We start from the raw sequence: 21,120 nt of genomic DNA, 5'->3' as shown, positions 1-21,120 counted from the left end.
GACCGTTCTTGGGATCATGAAGAAAAGTGAGAATATTAACATCTCAACTAACGAGGGTAGGATATGACTGTAAACACAAAAATCGAAAAATCGAAACCAAAATCCTATTCGTGTCACTATCAACTGTAATCATGTATTATTCTTAAAATAGATATGCTCCCAAAAATGAATCTGGGTATTGAACTCTCTTCCAATCTCTAATAAGGAATTGGCACTTGGACATAATGTCAATATGATTTTGCTTTATCATTATTTTTCCAAAGAATCTCTAAAAAGTATGTTTAAGCTGTCAAATTCTCTGTAAGTCCATGCACTTCATGCACATTTTTAAGGAGTGTCCATTAAATTCCAGTCCAAAAGAAATGTTTTTCAATTGTACACTGTTTTATCATCCTTGTTCCAGGTCATTGATCGAGTCTGCACACACTGCAATTATTCTTCTTGTCTTGCTTCCTGGTCAGCAGGTAATAGAGGGAGGGTCTTGCCTTTGAAGATCTTTGCAACGCCCTAATGCAACCAAGCTCTCCTTCCAGACACCCTAACTGCAGTACGTGAAACTCATTCCACATTAAAAGGTCCATTAAACCTTGGCTTGTGCCAGCTATGGGTAAAGTTTTTAATCAGCACTTGGTCTCCAACATACATCTTTGGGGGGGTAATAATTTGCTTGAATTGGTTACTGGCCCGTTCTCTTCAGTGTTCCTTGACCCCTCCCGCCGATGCTTGACTTGATGTGAAATGAAAGAAACACTGGTAGTCATACATGTCAAATATTCATTCATCTTATCACCTAGAGTCTGCCATATACTCTGGGCATCACTTCTAACTCTAGCTTAGGGTGTAAGAAGCGTCCTCATGCAGCACCCTGTTACCAACTCATAGTAAAATGATGGTCAGGTCCGAGGTGAATTTGAAGGGCATACAAGGCCAAGGGTAAGCAATACAGCCATCCCTTCATTAAAGCTAGCCTGATCTTGGCTATCCTTTCCTTAAGGAGGCCGTTGAGCCTCTCACATATCCTGTTAGTTTGTGGGCGATAAGCAGAAGACAACATATGTTTTATACTCAATAAAATCCCTAGTTGTTCGAACAGCTCATTGACAAAGTGTGGCCCATTATCTGATCTCAATACTTTGCGCACACACCCCATCTTGGAAATACTTTGTGCATTAGAAACTTTTGCTGCGCAAGTGGCATCAGGATGTGTACAAGGACCGGCTGTCATGGCCACTAGTCAAGGGGCCAGTCCTTCCTCATCCCCAGGGTCCCATTGGACCCAGTCCTGGCGCCTCTGGCGCCAGGCTCATGTAAAAGTGTGCTCTGCACACTCTATGCCAAGGGCGTGTGCAGCTGAGCCAGGCGTGGCCATAGAACAGAACTGGAAGGCATGTGCTTCAGTCCCAAAGAAGGACAAGGTAGAGTCAGCAGCCAGAGCTAAAGGGAGGGGCCTGAACCAGCCTATATAAGGCTAGCCCATCCACGTGCCTTTGCTTCACGTTACTCTGCTTTAAGCAGCGTAACGCTCTCCGCTGTACTTACCTGTGCATCACTGGATTCCTGCAGCCCCATCCTGAAGATATTCTTGAGAGCGCTCCTTACCTGCAGTTTACCACTACATCGCCGCGTGCGCCTTCCACCCCAACTACTCCATCGCTGAGGGCGCTCCTTACCTGTTGCCAGCCGCCACAATGCTGGGCGCGCATCTTACCTGCTGCCAGCCGCTACATCACTGGGTGCAAATCTTACCTGCTGCCAGCCGCTAGATCGCTGAGCGCACATCTTACCTGCTGCCAGCCACTACATCGCTGAGAGTGCTTCTTACCTGCAACTCATTGCGGGCGGAGTCGGACTCTTCCTCTTACCTGCATTCCATCAAGGTCGGAGCCAAAGTCTTCTTTCTCACCGGCATTCTATCACGGTCAAAGTCGGAGTCTTCATCCTGCAACCGCGAATCTTCATTGAGAATCCGGATGCCATTCTTCATAGTCGGCCTGCACCTACGAGGAAATAAGAACACAACAGGTTAGAACTCATATGCATATTGAACACACGGCCACATCATACAAAAGACTAGAGTTCCCTTGTAAAGACCAATTTAGCTGTCACTGTTGAAACTCCATCAGTCTCTAAGGTCTTCCGGACTCTCTTCGGTCCCGATTTACTTCTCTGTACCTATGGAAATGGAATGAGACATTGCAAGAATAATTATTAGACAAAATACAGGCAGTCTAATCGAACTATAGTTATAACAAAAGACTTACCTTTGAAGTGGATTAGTCGCAGCTGGTCTGAATCAACACTCCCACGGACCAGTGAAGTAACTTGGTCTGTTCTATGCGCCCTTGCTAGGATAAGCAGGATGGATAGCTCAACATTACAAAACTACAGGTGAGCTTAAATGGGAAAGCGCTTGCACACCATATTTTGGCACGAAAGGGCTGGGGGAAGTCATAATATCCCCACTCCATTTTAATTGCCTCTCCTCTTCACTCAGAGGCCACACCCATCTCCCGAGCCACAGGTCCAACCACTATCTGGAGGGGAAGGCAATTCCGAGGAGTCAAGTCAAGGGAGGGCTGCAACCGTGCCCCAGCGCCCCCGCGGAGACCAGGTGAGCGTAACAGAACGCAAAGCCTCTCCAAATTTCCACCTGGGCGTTATGGAAACTTCTGAAACCGACCAGTTAGCCTAACTATTGGAAGAGCTACATGCTGAGGTGCATGCCTCAAGAGAGGAGACTAACTCTCTGAGGAGAGACCTTATTATAGCCCAAGAACGAACAGATGATCTGGCAAGACAAATGCTTCAGGCACACACAGGACAAGTCCCGTTACCTGGAATTACACCAACTCCATTGCCGCAGCCCTCACCACCAGTACAAGTGGTACTCCCGGGGCGGTTCCACTTGCTCCACCCGAACACTTTTTTGGCGACCCGAACAAATACGCTGGGTTCATGAATCAGTGCTGCCTCCACTTTTTGTGTCAACCAGGAGCCTTCCCTAAATGACAGTGCTAGGGTGGCCTTTGTGCTTTCTTATTTGGGATGGTGCGCAGCTGATTGGTCCATACCGTTAGTGGCTCAGGATGATCCTATACTTCAGAACTTTGCAGAATTCCAACGGGAATTGGAAAAGCTGTTCACCCGACACACTCAAACGCAAGCATTAGACAACGAACTACTGTCTCTGGGGCTAGGAAACCACGACTTATTGACTTATATTGCCACCTTCAATCGCCTCGTAGCACAGACCAACTGGCCGGAGGAGAAAAGGACCACACTGTTTTACTGGGGGCTTCATGGTGAGTTAAAGGACGTACTAGCTCAAGTTGTTAACCCACCCGAATGCTGTGCAGAGTACATCAACATAACTGTGCAGTTAGATCACTGGTTACAAGACTGAAAAATGGACCGCACAAGAGCCGAAGGGCGATCAGTCTACATAAGGCCTCAGGACACTCAGACCAGGGTTCATGAAAACCCAGAACCTATGCAACTAGGTGGATTACGGGCTCCCATTTCTAAGGATGAAAGAGACAAAAGAAGGGAACAGCGGCTCTGTTTAAATTGCAAAAAAGCTGGACATTTCTTACGGAATTGCCCTACAAAACCCCCCAAGAAGGTGGTAGGTGCCACGGACAATGACAACAAAGACAAGGAACAGGAGCTGGAAAACTCGGACAAGTGTAGAGATCCAATTCTCGAGCAGAATCAAGAAAGTTGTAACAACCTCACACCTGGTCGTTCCAGTATTAATAGCCCACCCCCAAAAACCATTGAGAGTACATGCTCTAGAAGCCTACATCGATAGTGGTTGGCAGGGAAATTACATCGATCAGGGGTTGGCTGCAGGGATAGGACTTCCGCTTCAGCAAAAACCGCACTCGGGAAAGGTCACTGCCGTGGATGTCTCTCAGCTGTCTTCGGGGCCAGTAACTCAACACACGGACAAGGTAATGCTGATGTGTCAGGATGGTCACCAGGAAAGCATTTCTTTTGATCTTATAGGGGCCCCCCAGTTCCAAATGATTCTAGGAATGCTGTGGCTGGAAACCCAAGGATCGACCAGAAAGCTGACCTTTCCCTGAGAATGCACCAAGAGCTGCTACCTTAGGGATGTGAGGAGATTACAGCACAAGGAGAAACCCATCCTGGGAATGTCGAGCTCATTGCCTTCCGAATATCAAGACTTTGCAGATGTGTTCCAAAAGGAACAAGCCAACACCGTACCACCACACAAAACTTACGAATGCCAAATTGATCTGGTCCCTGGGACACAAGTTCCCTGCAGCAGAATCTATGCTCTGATTTAGCAGGAAAATCAACATCTACGAACATATCTTGATCAGTATCTAGCTAGGTTAATCCGCCCAGCCAGGTCCCCAGCCTCCTCAGCTCTCTTCTTCGTACCAAAGAAAGAAGGGGACCTCAGGACCTGCATAGATTATAGGGCATTAAACCAGATTACCATAAAAATAGGTATCCTCTGCCACTCATTCCTGAGCTACTCGACCAGGAAAAGAACGCTCAAATCTATACGAAGTTAGATCTACGAGGAGCTTACCACCTGGTCAGAGTGAAAAAGGGCGACAAATGAAAGACATCATTCCGATCCAAATATGGGCTTCTCGAGTACCACGTTATGCCCTTCAGGCTATGCAATGCACCAGCCGCATTCCAGTTCTTTATAAACGATGTACTCCACGAGCTGCTAGATGTCTGTGTCCTTGTTTATATCGACGATATCCTAATTTATTTGTCATCCAAGGAGGAGCACGTGGGCCATGTAAGAGCCGTTTTGGAAAAGCTCTGTAAGAACTAGTTATTCGCCAAACTAGAAAAATTATTTTTTTTACGTTACAGAAGTCGAGTTCTTGGGCTTTATGCTTACCCCACGAGGGGTACAAATGGATTCTCGTAAAGTGGAAGCAATTCTTCAATGGCCATCTCCAACATCAATCAAAGGAGTGCAGAGCGTACTCGAGTTTGCCAATTTCTATCAGCGGTTCATTCCGTGATTTTCGCAAATCGTCCACCCTATCACCTCTTTGCTAAGAAAGAATACAAAGTTTTCTTGGACCTCCGACTCTGAAAAGGCATTCTAGGAATTGAAATCGGCTTCCTCGACCCGATCTACCTTATCTGGTTGAGACTGACGCCTCCAATGTGGCCATGGGGGTGGTGTTATCACAGAGAGACCCAGACATCGGACAGTTACATCCTATAGCATTTTGGTCCTGCAAGTTTACAGCACCTGAAAAGAACTATACTATAACCGACAAAGAACTATTGGCAATCAGAGGAGTTCTTAAAAACTGGAGACATTACCTCCTAGGGGCTAGGCATACTGTCACCGTTATCACGGACCATCGCAATTTGCAGTATTTAAAGACAGACAAGGCCCAATCATCTCGTCAGCTTTGCTGGGCTCTCTTCTTCGCGGAGTATGATTTCATAATCACGTACGGACCTGGAGTGCAGAACTTAAAAGCTGACACTCTGTCACGAATGGGCGATAACCAGGACACATTCATAAACCAGTAACCATTATTCCGGAGGTCTGACCAGATGTCCAGAGCGGGTCCCGCGAGGGAACCTCGTAATAGGGCGGAATGGGTTTGACGGTGCTGGCACCTTTACCGAAGCTGTTAAACCCATTCTGCCAGCGTTGTAATGAGGCCCATAGTCCTTATATTAGCAGGCCTGAGGCAGCTAGAAACTGCTTTTAGTGCATGGGCATACTCTGAACAAGTCATACATCAATCAGCTCAAACCATCCTTAAGCCAATGGAAGGAGTTAAGCAAAGCTGTGCAGATGGTTATCAGATACAAACCTGCTAGGGAATATCCTCGAAGTGCACAACACTTGAGAATTCGCTGTGACACTAATTGAGGAACAAAATGGATATTGCCCTCAACACTGCCATGTAATCACTCACCTGCACAACTGGCGTGAAAACTGCTTGTGTCTGCCACCTTTATGTGAACTTGAGAGATCGGAGCTTGTGTCTGGCGACATACTACCTCCTTGAAAGAATGTGATGAACGCACTACGGATGCTTTGATATCACCATTCCTGCACGCTACTACTTGGAATGGGACAAACCCTTCTTTGAGACATTTCCCACAAGAAATATATTTACCTTACCCTCTAAGCATTGACCTAGGAGCTGTGACCTGCATCCCAGATACCCTCTTTGCCATGCCGTCCACTAAACAGAAATCCAAGGGCACAATTATGGAATCCTTTGTGAGCAAGGGGAAGCAGCGAGATTCTGCCTCAACCATGGCCCCGGAATGTGCGGAAGCCATGGAGACACAATCAGACATCCAGGAAGGTAAAATCCTGACAGCTATTGCTGCTTTATGAACCTCGCTTGAAAATAAGATCGATGAAGTGAAAGTGGATATACAACTGTTGCGGCAAGATTTACGATTGTTGGCTGAGAGAGTCACAAGTGCAGAGACACTCCTAAATTAGACTGCTACAGGCACTGTCGACCTGGAAACAAGGCTGAAGACCCTAGAGGTGAGGAATACTGCACTGGAACTATGTGCTGAGGATGAGCAGGGCAGGTCACGCAGAAAGAACATCCGTGTGCTTGGCCTGCCAGAGGGAATTGAAGGCATGGACCGACCACTTACATTGAGAATTTGATAGTACAGGAAGTGGGCCATGGGAAACTATCGCAAGACGTTGCAATTGTAAGAGCTCATCAATCCCTTCAGGAAAGGCCCCCCTGGGTCATACCCCCGGCCTGGTATAGCCAAGGTCTTAAACTTCAGGGACAGGGAGGTGGTTTTGCAGTTCTCTAGGGGAGGTGGGAAATACATGCTCATGTACGCAGCTAGACTGAAAGTAATGCATAACAGAAAAACATTTTTTGATAGCCCAGAAGCACTGAACATGTGGATGGCCCACAATGGAATGCTGGCTGAAGAGGTTGGCATCACTCAAAATGACAAAGGTGCAGCCCCTTAGTCCTAAGGTGATTTGGGAAGATAATTTAACTGCTCTCAAGAAATAACTCTTGCTTATGGATACAATAGTGATGGCCTAAAAAATCTGTTGTGGCTCGAACTGGCACTTAGACGTGAACCAACCTATGCTGATGTGCCGAGCTGACAGAGGGAAGCGGTTGCTCTGGTAGGGAGCTAGAACCTTTTTGTTTGTTGAACATGAACAGGTGCCGTCAAGGACACCACATATGGTATGGCTGATTTGTTTCCTGCAGACCACAGAAAGCAAGGAGGTGGGAGCTGGGCACCACAACCAGCTGTGTGAGACTCTTGCAACCCACGATACAGCTGGACCATTGGTACTGGCCTGTTGGTGGTGCCCTGCCCCAGCACCCAATGGTCTTGAAGGGCTTTGGATGTGCTGGTAGACCCGAATGGCGTGTTGCTGTTGGGTCTATTTTTGGCCCCTGGTTTGTGCGCTGTTTGTTACAGTGTGGTCATATTTGTTTTATACGGTTTGGAATGTACTGTTGATGGAATGCTGGGTGTGGTCTAGACCTGGGAACAAATATGGAATAAATGCTCATGGGAGTGGATGGGGGTTAGAGCAAGAAGGGGAGCACTGGCCAGGTGGGGACCATGCCACACTAGCTGGCTGGAATCACTAGAGTGGTTATTACATCTTACTTATTGCGTCACTTAAAATTCTGACCTGGAATGTCAGGGGCTTTGGCTCATCTGTGCACAGAAATCGAGTGTGCTCTTATTTGCACAGGATAAAGATAGCTATCATATTATTACAGGAAACCCACTTAATGCCTTCACACCAGAAGATGGTCGTAGATCAATGAGGGGTGCGGGTGGGGTGTTTAGGGCTCAACATACTGTAAGTTTGCTAGAGGAGTACTTGCGTGGATAGATAAGGGGGTCCAATTCCAACTATTAGAAAGCAAGATGAACACAGAGGGAAGATTTGTGATAGTGCATGGCTCTATAGGTCATCAAGAGCTATGTATTGTAAACTTGTACTTTCCTAACCACTCAATTTCAACACACATGCCTTCACTGTGTGGTCTGATGGTTCCAAGACAGGACACACTCTTCCTGTGGGTTAGGGACCTCAATTGTGTCAAGGATCTGATACTAGACAGATCTACCTCGCATCCTGGCCCCCAGGGTAGGGCCTCACTGGCTACTGGGGCCCTAAAGGCAGCACTGTCTAAATTAACTTTAGTAGATATCTGGAGTGAACTGCACCTGAACACCAGGGGCTATTCCTTTTATTCAACTTCCCTCGGGCTGCACACCAGCTTAGATTATCTGTTTGTTGGCAGTGAGCACCTTAATGAATTTACTGACGCAGAGTATGTGAGGCAGTCAATATCCGACCATTCCCCATTACTGATCACATGGGGAAACAGGGGCCCCAGGTCACCTATACCGACATGGCACATGCCTGCCAATGCCCTCAAAAATGTTTATTTTAGGGAACAAATGCGGGAGACCTTGAACCATTTTCTCCGACTTAATGTGGGAAGCATTGATGACTGGGGAACCATTTGGGACACCCTGAAGATTGTCATCAGAGGGGAAATGAAACAGGTGCTGGGGGCATGACCTGGAAACAATGGGAGACGAGATTCACATTTTGGTATCTACACTGCACAAGTGGCTTTGGACAGAGGCGGAACTTATTGAAATGCAACCACAATGTACCCAAGCCTGGAAGAGACTATATACATTTGACCACACAGCACTTGTGGCATGGACACACGCTGAGGGTGATAAATCAGGGAGGATGTTGGCTTGGTTATGCAAGAGGGAGTGACCTTCTACTCGATGAGTGTAATGCCCCGTGGAGATCCCAGACAGCAATAAATGATATCTTTACCACCTTTTACACCCAGCTGTACAAACACGATACGTTAGTTGACCAAGAGGAGATCCGAAGCATTCTTCTTGATTCGACTCCCAAGGCTCGCCGGGATGTTGTTTCACCAAAATGCCAGGGGTAGCGGAAGTGACATCGCATGACCCTTGACCTCAGAAATCACAGGACGTAATGTAATTTGATACCACCCTGAAGTGACATAACGGGAAGTGAAGGAAAACGACCCTTCACCCCTTGGCAAGTGTCATCACATAGCATTGTTCCTAAGTACACTATGAAAAATATGGTTACAATATCACTGCTCTTTACATAAAGCAATGACCACCCCAGCTAACCTGAGATCTTATCCCCATGATAAGAAATGTTCAAATGTAAGTATTTTATGCTGTGCTCATTTGTCTGTTCTGTATATATGACATACATGCATACGTTTCTTCTGTAACTAAGCTAGCTACAAGTAACAGCGCTGCGATGCCCAAGGGCTGTATATGGGCTATATAAATGTAAAAATAAATAAATAAATACATTCCATACAAGAATGGATCACCATATGTATCATTAATATCAGTGTGTATAGGCCCATATTAGCAACTGACTGTGAATGCAAGAAGATGTCCAAGGCCAAATGATGATGTGTTGTAATATAGCACTTATGCTTAAGTCCTTTCTATAGAACAAATATACACACAATATCACCCGACCTATGTTTTGTGCTCATTTATCAACCACAGAAGGATGAAAGGCTGAGTTGGCCTTGCCGGGATTCTAACTTGCAGATCACACACAGATTGCAGCAGCGAGCACTCAACCCACTGAGCTATTTTAGCGGCTATAGCTATCTTACCAGGTATAGTAAAATGAGCAATTACATGTTTGAATGTTCTCAAAGTCAGAAAGCAAATTACACTCTGTAGTAGAAACCACTAAACTGTTAACTGAAATTTAACAGCAAGCCAGTTCTTCTGCAGGTCTGCTGCAAAGTTGGCCACATGTCAAGCCTGCATGTATTTACTTTTCAGGCTTCAGAGGTTGGCAAAATGCATACCATTGGGAGGGTTCATAACTGTGTATTAAAGAATTTAGAGTAGCACAGGGCAAGCAGTCTAGAAAAGCATTTTGTGTGCCATGCCATTTCTTATCGAATCACTAGCTTTCCTGCAACTGCATTTTTTCTTCCTGAATCATTTTCAATACAGGTGGTCAACTTACATTCGTAGTTGCAAAATCTGTTCAATTATTGCACTTAAAAGCCTTCTTATAACTGGACCCTTATTGGGATCATGAAGAAAAGTGAGAATATTAACATCTCTCCTAACGAGGGTAGGATATGACTGTAGGAAACACAAAAATCGCAACCACAATCCTATGTGTCACTATCAACTGGTATCATGTATTATTCCTAAAATAGATATGCTCCCAAAAATTAATCTGGGTATTGAACTCTCTTCAAATCTTTAATAAGGAATTGGCACTTGTACATAGTATCGATATGAGTTTGCTTTATCATTATTTTTCCAAAGAATCTCTAAAAAGTATGTTTAAGCTGTGGAATTCTCTGTAAGTCCATGCACTTCCTGCACATTTTTAAGGAGTGTCCAATGAATTCCAGTCCAAAAGAATGTTTTTCAATTGCACGCTGTTTTATCGTCCTTCTTCCAGGTCATTGATCGCGTCTGCACACACTGCAATTCTTCTTCTTGTCTTGCTTCCTGGTCAGCGGGTACAAAGGGAGGGTCTCGCCTTTGAAGATCTTTGCATTGCCCAAAAGCTCTCCTTCCAGACACCCTAACTGCAGTATGTGAAACCTTTTCCTCATTAAAAGGTCCATTAAACCTTGGCTCGTGCCACCTAGGGGTGAGCTTTTTAATAAGCACTTGGTCTCCAACATACATCTTTAGGGGTGGTAATAATTTGCTTGAATTGGTTTCTGGGCCGTCCTCTTCAGTGTTCCTTAACCCCTCCCTCCGATGCTTGACTTGATCTGAAATGAAAGAAACAACACTGGTAGTCATACATGTCAAATAATCGTTCATCTCATCACCTAGAGCAGTGATCCCCAACGTGTAGCTCGGGAGCAACATGCTGCTCGCGGCACCGTAAATTGTTGCTCGCCAGTTGTTTTGGGCCATGGTGTCTAGGCCTAGAAGGAGGTGCTGAATGGATGAGACCTCAGTAGCCTTATAGCCAGGACAGAGACCTGGACTGGACTGTGCAAGAATGTTGGCCAATGAGCCTGCTGTGGTTCCAATTGGCTTATTTTTGTAGATGCAACATTTGAGTTTGTTGCCACCATGCCAATTATTTTTCAGTAAATGTTCTTACTTATTAAAGCAGTGTCGTTGTTAAAACCCTGTCCTCTTCAAATACTTTGCCCAGCTGATGTATTAATGAGCCAAATAATTGAACCTTGTTTGTGTCCTGGAGGAAATGGTCCTATTCTATTCCTTTGTATAGATAGCAGGAGCATAATAGTCAAATACCTGGCACACATACCCAACTTTCCTTTATTCATAATTTGCATGCACTGCTTTTTGTACAAGTCATGTTTGTGTTTGTTGCCAACATTGTCATTGTTTGATACTCTCTCAATCTGGCACTTGGAGAATGGACCGATAAGGCAAATGCATGACACATTTTTCATTATTAATTTGCCCTATGTTCAATTCCAATTAAGTTACTGTTAATACGTTTAAATAACAAGCCAATGGGCCTCATTACGACCCTGCCGGTCCGGAAAGAACAGTAGCAGTAAAAACGCCACCGTTCTTTCAGGACCAGCTGATTCAGAGTCCTGCAGGCGGGAGGTGTCACTCCCGCCAGGTCTGAATGCCACCCGCCTGCAGGTGCAAATGGAAACACCGGCTCTGTCATAGACGGAACCAGTGTTTCCATTGTCCCCATCCCCATGGAGTCCTATGGGACTCCATGGGAATGGGGACTTGCAGAATTCCACCTCCGGAATTCCCGGGTCATCGGGGTCGTAATGCCCCAGTGATTCCAGGAATCACGGAGGTGGAATGGTAATACGGGTCCGGCGGTAGCCTGCTGGTTTTTCCAGCACGGTTACCGCCGGACTCGAAATGAGGCCAATGAATCCAAATGCCCAGCTAACACCAACACACCACTCTATAAAGTGGTCATCAAATGTTCATTGTTTTTACCAATGTTTGCCACTATGTTTTGTGTGAAATCCCTTTGGTGCAGAGATGAAAGGTTCCAAATCCTTTAGAAAATTATCATTTTTATTCCTAACCTTTTTTTCACCAAAGTATTAGGCCCCAGGGTCTTTAGAATGCACTATTTGGCATTACATGAAAAAATGGATTCTTAGCATGTAAAGCAGGGGTCCCCAACCTTTTGTGCGCAATGAGCAAAATGTGCATATCAAATTAAATGGTAAGCAACATCAATTTTTCGACAGAACATATTGGTGCTGAGTTGGCGGAAAAATGACTGCAACACGAATTACACATTTAATAAACTAAAGACTGCTAATAGAACATTTTAATTTGCAGTACAAGTTATCTAGAGCACATGCAATTTTAGCAAAAATACATTTACAATGCCTTTCACTTATTTTGACATTAAGTGGTTGTTTATAGGAAATGTTGAGGAAATTGAGTTGCGACCAGTCAAGTTGTTCAAAAATATAGTCTGACTAAATAAACATTGACAGGGCTTCGGGTTCTTGAGCAAAATATTTCCAAGAAATTTAGTGCAAATATTTGGACAGTAAAATTGGCCACAAATGAATAACTGATTTTCAGGTGTACTTTGAGATTCTGCCAGGGATTTTCTGGAACCTTTAGTGGTAAATGGTGCATTCTTAAGCATACAAGACCAGTGTTACTGTTCCTCAGTCATTGATTGCTGTATTATGGACTGTTTTTTCTTCAGGAATGTTATGAACGTTTGCATTTCTGATTGAACAGAGTGATTACTATCCTCTTGAGTACGTTTTCCAATGGTCAGGGGTGTAGGCACCACAGAGATGATGTCCAACAGCCAGAGGGGCTGGTTGGCGATGCCTACGCTCAACAAGGAAGCATTGGAAAGAATGACTTATTCACAAGAAATTAAGATATTCTCTCAAAACTGTTAAACAGATCAGAGGCCACATACAGAAGTGTTGGTTTGTTTGAGTCTTTGGTTAAAACTATCCGGGACTGAAATATTGGCAAACAGCGTCTCCCAGTTCAGGAGGTCCAGGTTATAAAGGAATGCCCCATGGTTCGATGCAGAATGTAGAATCTCTAAAAGAAAAATGATGCATGATTTAATGAGTGGTGCACAAAGCTGGTCAGATTTATAGTTTCAAAGAAACACAAAAAAGAATGTATTGAGAAATAATGGAAGCTTTTTTGAAGGACATCACCAGCCCCCCATGGTTATAGTCTAGCGTCTGCAATATACTCTGGGCATCATTTCTAACTCTAGATGGGGGTGTAAGAGGCGTCCTCATGCAGCACCCTGTTACCAACTCATAGTAAGATGATGGTCAGATCCGAGGTGATTTCAAAGGGCATACATAAGCAATACAGCCATCCCTTCATTAAAGCTAACCTGATCTTGGCTATCCTTTCCTTAAGGAGGCAGTTGAGCCTCTCACATATCCCGCTTGCTAGTTGGTGAAAAGCAGAAGAAAACATATGTGTTATACTCAATAAAAGCCCTATTTGTTCGAACAGCTAATTGACAAAGTGTGGCCCATTATCTGACGTCAATACTTTGTGCACACACCCCAACTTGGAAATACTTTGTGCACGAGAAACTTTTCTGCGCAAGTGGCATCAGGATGTGTACCAGGGCCGGCTACGATCCATCGAGAAAAGGGACTCACCAACACTAATAGATACCTATATCCATTACATGTCTGCAGCATATCGACAAAGTCGATATGTAAATGCTGAAATGGGCCATTCGGATGGGGTACTACTCCTCTGATTGTTCTTAGTGTATGCCCAGCTGTAAACCTCTGACACACGATGCAATTCACAATGAACTGGGCAACGTATTCCAATAAATTTGGAACAAACCAGTCTTCTATGATAGTGGCAGCAAGAATTTCTCGGGTTATATGCGCAGGCTAATGCAGCTGCTCAAGTGCGATTTTCAGCAATGCCGCTGGCATCACTGGCTTTCCAGTGCTTTCCTGTCTCCATTGTGCTTCCGTGGGGGATAATGAACACCCCCTATGTCTCCATAGCTCCTGCCATAGCTCCTGCTCTTCTTGTGGAGCTCGGCCCTGTATCTCTTTTACTTGTTTAATTGACAGCATATTAAACCCCTCTCATACTAACATGCTTCTGTTTAATACTTCTTTAACATTATAAGTTTTGAAACTCAAAATTTCTGAAGAATACGCAACCCTTTTGGCTTCTAAGTCTGCGGCGTTGTTTCCGCAAGAGATAAAGTCTGTTAGTTTAGTATACGCTGCACATTTTATGACCGCTATGGCCACTGAGAGTTGAATTGCCTTAATAAAAATGTCCAATAAAGACGCATACTGCACTAGAGTGCCATCTGCATGGAGATAACCCCTCCTTTTCCAGCATGAAAGCCCTGCATATGCGGTTGACGTCACTGTAATTTCATGACCATCATGTTTCTCGAGTGCAACTACTAATTCTGCTGCCTGTGCTGAAAAGTGGGACTGTAGTCTTGCACTCGCCACTACATCAAATTCACCATTACATTTTTGTCTTACAACTTCGGATCCGAATGCCTCCACCCACTAATTTGGTTGATTTTCAAAGAACCATCAATAAAGAGAATCTCCCCTCCCGCAAAAGGATTTTCTTTCACACAGGGTATATCATCATACAATTCAACATAATTAGAGCACAATGATCACCTTCTCCTACAGGTTCAGCTACAAACGTGGCTGAGTTCACTATTTTACACCTCACAATTTTAAAAGCTGGATTAGAAATAAATGATTACTTCAAATGCAGATGCTGTTTGTGACATCATTGTACCTTTGGGTTTCTCTAAAATGGCAAATAAGGTGTGTGCCACGTATAGTGTCATGGCACAGCCCATGGTAATACTTGTGGACTTCTCAATGGGAAATGTGGCAGCAGCCAAATATTGTTTGCATGGAAAATGTCCCCTCATAACTGGGTCTAGAATTCCACTGTAATAAGCCAAAGGTTTATACCCTAGGGTCCTTCTTTCTGTGAGTACTGCTGTCATTACTGCCCCACTGACCCACTGGTGTGTGAAAACAAATACAATTCTTCACTATAAATGGGGATTCCCCAAACTGGAGCTCTACAGATTGCTCTTTTTAATTCTTCAAATTCTTCCTCCATTTCTTTAGTCCATTCTATCTTTTCCTTACCATTTTGTGCTTTCTTAAGTGCTTGCAAAGGTGGATTTGTGTATGGGCTGTAATCAAGCGACCAGGCCCTGCAATAATTGCATAAGACCAGAAACAGCTGCACTTGCCTCACTGTATTTGGCTTTGGTATTTTCATGATAGCCTCAGCACTCTCTGTTGTCACTTTATTTCCTTCATGTGAAGTTAACTGGCCTATGTACAACACCTCTTCCTGGCAATACTGTAATTTCTTCTTGTCTACCTTGTATCCCTTGTCTGCCAATATAGTCATTAACTGAACAAAGTCCTGCCTACATTCAGCCTCTGTTTCACCAAAGATAAATATTTCATCTACGTACTGAATTACCGCACGTTTGCATTCAATGTTGCCTAAATCGATTTGTAGGACCCTATTAAAAATCAACTGGGACTCACAGTACCCTCGAGGCACTCGTGTATGTTTCAGTCTCTTTTGTCTGAACATAAAAGAAATAAGTTCTTGTGAGTCTTTGTGCAAAGGGGTCAAGAAAAATGCATTCTTCAAATCGATCACTTTGAAGTACCTACCTTCAACTGGGTTGCTACTCAATATTGTATCAGGATTCGGAACTAATGGAAACTCTGCTTCTACAATCTGATTAAAAGGGCGCAAGTCCTGGATAAATCTCCAAGACCCCCCTTTTGATTTTTGAATCGGGTACACCACAGTATTGCACAGGGATTCAGATGGCACTAGGATTCCCTGATTCATCAACGCTGAAATTGTCTTAAATATGCCTTCATCAGCTTCTCGAGAGATGGGGTACTGTTTTGCTCAAGGTAAAATTGCACCTGGCTTGAGTTTTATTTTACCCTCTCATATTTCCTTCAATAGGCCAACGTCATATGGGCCAGTAGTCCAAAGGACAGTTGTCACTTTTTCTAGGTTTTCCTGAAAGAACGCTGGTCTTTGCTGTATCAGTGCCATTCGCTGTTGGATTTCCCTTTTCACAATCTAGATCCAATATGTAATGCTTATGAAAAACACTACCTCATCATCTATATTTTCATCTCTAAATATATCTTCATCTGTTATATCCGTAAATCTGTATCCCTCTTCAACAGCTATTAATGTTCTACATGCTCTGCCTTCATCATCTACCCTTTCGAGCATTGCTATTTCTCCTCATACTATAGCTGCTTCCAGTTCTATAGGATTAGTCTTCCCATCTTCCTCATCCATAGGTACTTGCGGCCTAATAAAAATGAATCAGGTATTCAGGTATCCTCACATTTTTCTCTACTATTCCAGGTAGCCATGTTAATAAAATGCTCACCCCATTCATGAAGACTTCCGGATCTACCGGGGCTCCTCTTTGAGCCACTTGTCCTGTGAATGCCCGTATAAACTCTCCTACATTTAAATAGTGTATTCATGGAGTAGAGCACACTATTCCTTAGTCAGTGAATGAAATCATCATGTTACGGGTTTGTCATTTAATCTCTACCTAGAATGTTAACTGGCATTTGTTGTGAATATAACAACGGGACAGGCATGTCACATTTCCCTATAGAAACAGGTAATTTGTCAGTAAAAGGAACTAAATTCATAGCTCCAGAGAACCCTTAAGCATTCATGGGAATACCTGACATCGGGTACTTTCACCCCATGATGCAAGAGCGAGTTGCCCCAGTGTCTACTAGAAAAGAAAAAGATTTGCCTCCTATCATCACTTGGTTCCTCTTGGGGGTCTGGTGTTACTGATAGTACTGAACACATAAAGTCACACTGTGATACTCGGTACAAATTCATCCCTGTCCCCGTAAAAGGATTCCCTCCTACCACAGTGACACCCCCTACCCTAGGTATTTGTTCCTACCCTATGTTCACATTCCATTGTGTCTGCATAGGTGCTTGTTGCAATTGTCCTTGCGGTGGGTGCATTTGCACTGACCACCGGGTCTGTGTTTCTGTGCTTGCAGCCCCTGTGTCTGATAGGATATGTTATCCTGGCATAGCCTTCTCATATGTGTGTACTGTATGGTGGTGCATGACTTGTACCCCCTCTTGAATTGTGTCTGTTCGGTTGCATTCTTCCTCGGCTTCTACATATACGGGCAATATGCCCTGTTATCCCACAATTACAACATACTGGAGGTGGCCCTCGATCAAACCCACTATTATATCCTCCCTGAGTATTCTGACTTCCACCCAGGGCATTTTGAAACCCACCTTGGGTGATCTGAAATCCACCTCCTCTAAATCCTCCACCTCTACCTAGTGGGCAAAATCCATACCCATTTTGATCCACTGGAGGAATTCACCTGTGATGCACCCATTATTTCCTGAGTCCCTACTCCTTCTCCACTTGTCAATACTGCCCCTTCGATAGCACATTTTTTTGTTTTGTATTTCTTCTGAAATAACTTGGCTTCCTCAATCTTTTTGTTCTCATCTTTCTTTTTATTCTTCGCTTGTAACAATCAGCAATGATGCACAATAGTCAACTGTATCTCCGCCCATGGCTTTGCTTCCATTCGTACTTGTTTTTTCATTTGTCTCTTTACTGCACCTGGCAATCTCTGACACAAAATTTAATAGAATAGTGCCACTGTTTTTCCCCACGGTTCTTGCATCTCAAGCTGCCATCTCTCTTGAATATCCTGAATGTAAGCAATAGGAACTTCATCTTGCTTCATTTTACATGTCGTAATTGCACCCATGGCTGACATGTTGGGATACTGTATCCTAAGAGCCCTCCAACCGTCTGCTCTGCAATTATTAAATGGCACTCCATCATGTGCTCTATTTTGTGCTGTCACACTCGCATATCCCGCTTGTCTCCAAATGTTGTCAGCTCTCTCTCAAAGAATAGCTATCAATAGACCTTTTATGTCCCCAATGGCCAGCGTATTTCCCCCTGTCATTTTCTCTAATTTGTATATCTATTCCCCAGCCCCATAGTCAAATTAGGTAACTTGCATTTTAACTTATCCTTATCCATCTGGGGACATGTAATATATTGCAGTCTTGCCCCCCCCTTCTCTAGCCAGGGGAACTGTAACAAGCCCATCCCATAACTGGATCCTACTATTCGTTTACTCAATGCAGGGGTAATCGCCCCTATTCATCTTCGAGCTAGTAACAACCTTAACCTACTCACATAGGGTGGGGATTCACACTATACGATCGTCTTCAGGAAAGTTCAGGATTGGGTGCGGTATCTGGTGTTCTTTCCTTAGGGTGTTCCAGATCTGACCATCTAACCTCCTTATCCAGACATTGACTTCCAAAGGGGACGCATGTACCCTCCCCTTCTAACTCACGACCTGACTCTTTTTCCTCGTCTGACATTGATAGACCCCAACTGGTGTGACTATCATCCTCCTCTTCTCTATCTAAATGTGATCTAATAAAGACAGTGCTCTGCGTTCATCAATAAACATATTTTCCTCCTCATCCATTGTTATTGGTATCAGGGATCATCTGCCGCTCACTTGAATCCTGTGTTCACTATTCTGCCTTATTTGTTGATATATCTTACTGATCCTCTCTCCAATACTTTCTGTATCATATCTTTCCTCTTCTTGTACTACTTTAGATACATCTTGACTTTTTTCTCTCTTTGGGAGAACTTAGCTTATCGTATCCCATCGTCCCTGTATTTCATTGCTTGGTTTTATTTGTTCTTTAAGAACGAGACTGTCATCAAGACCTTGCTTCTATTCTGTTTTATTACATGTTTTACTTCCCTTCACTCTTGTATCTCTTCTTGTCCCCTCTTCTTCTTGTTTTTGTGCTTCCCTTCTTACTTCTCTTTGTTTTTCTTCTTCTCTTCTTCTCTGTAATCTTTTTCCTTGTGTGCCTCCTCCTCCTCTCTCTCTTTCTTTCTCTCTTATCATTTTCTTCTATTTCTTTTTTTCGTACTTTCATACTTCCTTTGCTCCTTTGCCAGTTTTTTGTCTTTATCTTCTTCTCTATATATCCTTTCCCATCGCTCCCTGCTCTTCCTTCCTTGCTCATCTTCCCTCAACCACTTTTCTTGTTCTCTATCCTTCTTTTCTTGCTCGTCTTTATCTTCCCTTTGCCTAACCTCCTTGTTGTTTTTCCCATCTAACTTGAGTAATATCTGTCCTCCCATCCATTCGTTCTGTAAAAGTGTTACCTCATCATCCCTATCCTTTTCGCCTTTCCGTCTCTTCATTTCTCTGTCTTTATCTGTTTATATATTCAATCTCTTGCCTCTTTCCTCCTTATCTCATATGAACTTACAGGCATCTTCCTTCCTTTTACTCTCTTCTAGACTGTCATCTCTCTTATAAGCGGAGGGTGCATACATCGGGTTACTATACCCTGCTGCTGCTTTAAATCCTTTTAAAGGATAACATTCTGTCTATTCTGTCTCCATGCTCTTGATTTCATGCGGAGTAAGAGGGCAGAGGGCTCAATGCCTTCCCCTTATTCTGATTAAGGATCCCCCCTTCCGATAATGGGTATTCTTTCTCCTCTTGATACATTTTCCAAAGTTCTAAAACCTTCTCTTCTCTAATTTCTTCCCTGTGTACTCAGCGAGCACATATGTGGTCATGTGTTGTAATACGGTCTTTGACAATGATCCCCTGTGTGGCCATGGCATGAACATTTTACCAGCTGTGCCCTTTACCCATTCTGCACTGTTATGTTTAAACATGGGTGCATGTCATGGTAATGTTTTACAAAGGTGCATAAGAGTACTGTCCTCCAAAATGACAAGTCACAATTAACTGTCGATACTTACCAGGTTGTTGCCTCATTTAAATTTAATAAATCCCTACTTATCTCCAGGCTTATTGCTCAACACTTTTAATCTCAAAACAATAAATACGAGCAAGCACCATCAATCGCCGCTCAATCCTCTTTTGTCTCAACAACCTATTCTGTCTTTTATCTGGTCCCATCTGTCTTCTGATTGGCGCCAATCGTTTACTAGAATTAACTCAAAACAATGTCACTTCCATGTTTTATAATTTCATCACTTTTCAAAACTTTATACATCAAATAATACTCAAAATAATAACACGAGACACATTAAAATCATTTATAGTAAGAGGTATTCTTTCTTCATCTCCAATTATATTACCCCGTACAGAGTTTAACATGTCATTTTACATGGTTCTGAATGTGCGTATTCTCTCTCTTAATATTCCGACTGGAATTAGAGATGTCTTCTTCTATCTCCCTTCAGATAGGATTACCTAGGCATTCTTTTATCCACATAAAATTACGGTTAGCCTACTTATTTTCATAAAATATCACAATCTCACCCCTTTTATATTACCATTTCCCTTAGCCTACTTAGATCCATTTAATCAACTGGAGGCCTTCGGTATAGACTCCTCCTCCAATCTGACCATTTTGCCTTCCGTCTGCAGAGCGCCCGTGGAAACCGAGCAGGGATTTCTTCAAAGAGGGATCTGCCCACCATCTTGGTTCTTCTTGCAAGTTTATTTCTATCGGCCGACTCCACAGGAAACTCCACGATATTCCAGCTAATGGCGGAGGATGCCCGATCGTCCGAAACTCTAAAGTCAAACTAGTTTTTATCTGAAACCATCTGCACCGCTACTACATGAGCTTATGGCCCTTGGAATGTGCATCTGTTACTGGATGGGATTAAACCAGAATAATTCTGAGTCAAAATAACCGGACAAACTCAAAAAGATGGCAAGTTGTTGTTTTAACAATTATCTAAAACAGGGATCTTACAACGGACATCAACGGACGAACGCTCATTCTCTCAATGATTTCCACAAAAAATACAATGATATATTTCTTTATGCGTAAGAGACATATCTAGATATACAATCATATAGGAGCTAGGTTAATTATTGGCTGTCCAATATGAGGTGAACAACTCATGACTACCTCTTGGAACATGTAATTTTAAAATAAATCAGTTACACAGTATTTCATTGGTTTCTCAAGCTA

General features: G+C 43.5%; 1 long non-coding RNA gene across 1 annotated transcript in view; it reads right to left on the bottom strand.

Annotated features, from left to right (window-relative positions):
* Nucleotides 1-10,278: 10,278 nt before the first annotated feature.
* Nucleotides 10,279-21,120, bottom strand: part of LOC138452629 (uncharacterized) — a 51,628-nt gene continuing 40,786 nt past the window's right edge. Inside the window, exon 2 of the long non-coding RNA XR_011260273.1 lies at nt 10,279-10,832. This is a non-coding gene — a long non-coding RNA (uncharacterized lncRNA). The remainder of the gene's footprint in view (nt 10,833-21,120) is intronic.

Source organism: Ambystoma mexicanum, chromosome 4p (assembly GCF_040938575.1).
Source record: "Ambystoma mexicanum isolate Mex_15411 chromosome 4p, UKY_AmexF1_1, whole genome shotgun sequence".
In the NCBI taxonomy this organism is placed as follows: Eukaryota; Metazoa; Chordata; class Amphibia; order Caudata; family Ambystomatidae; genus Ambystoma; species Ambystoma mexicanum.
This window is presented reverse-complemented; position numbering and strand designations above follow the sequence as displayed.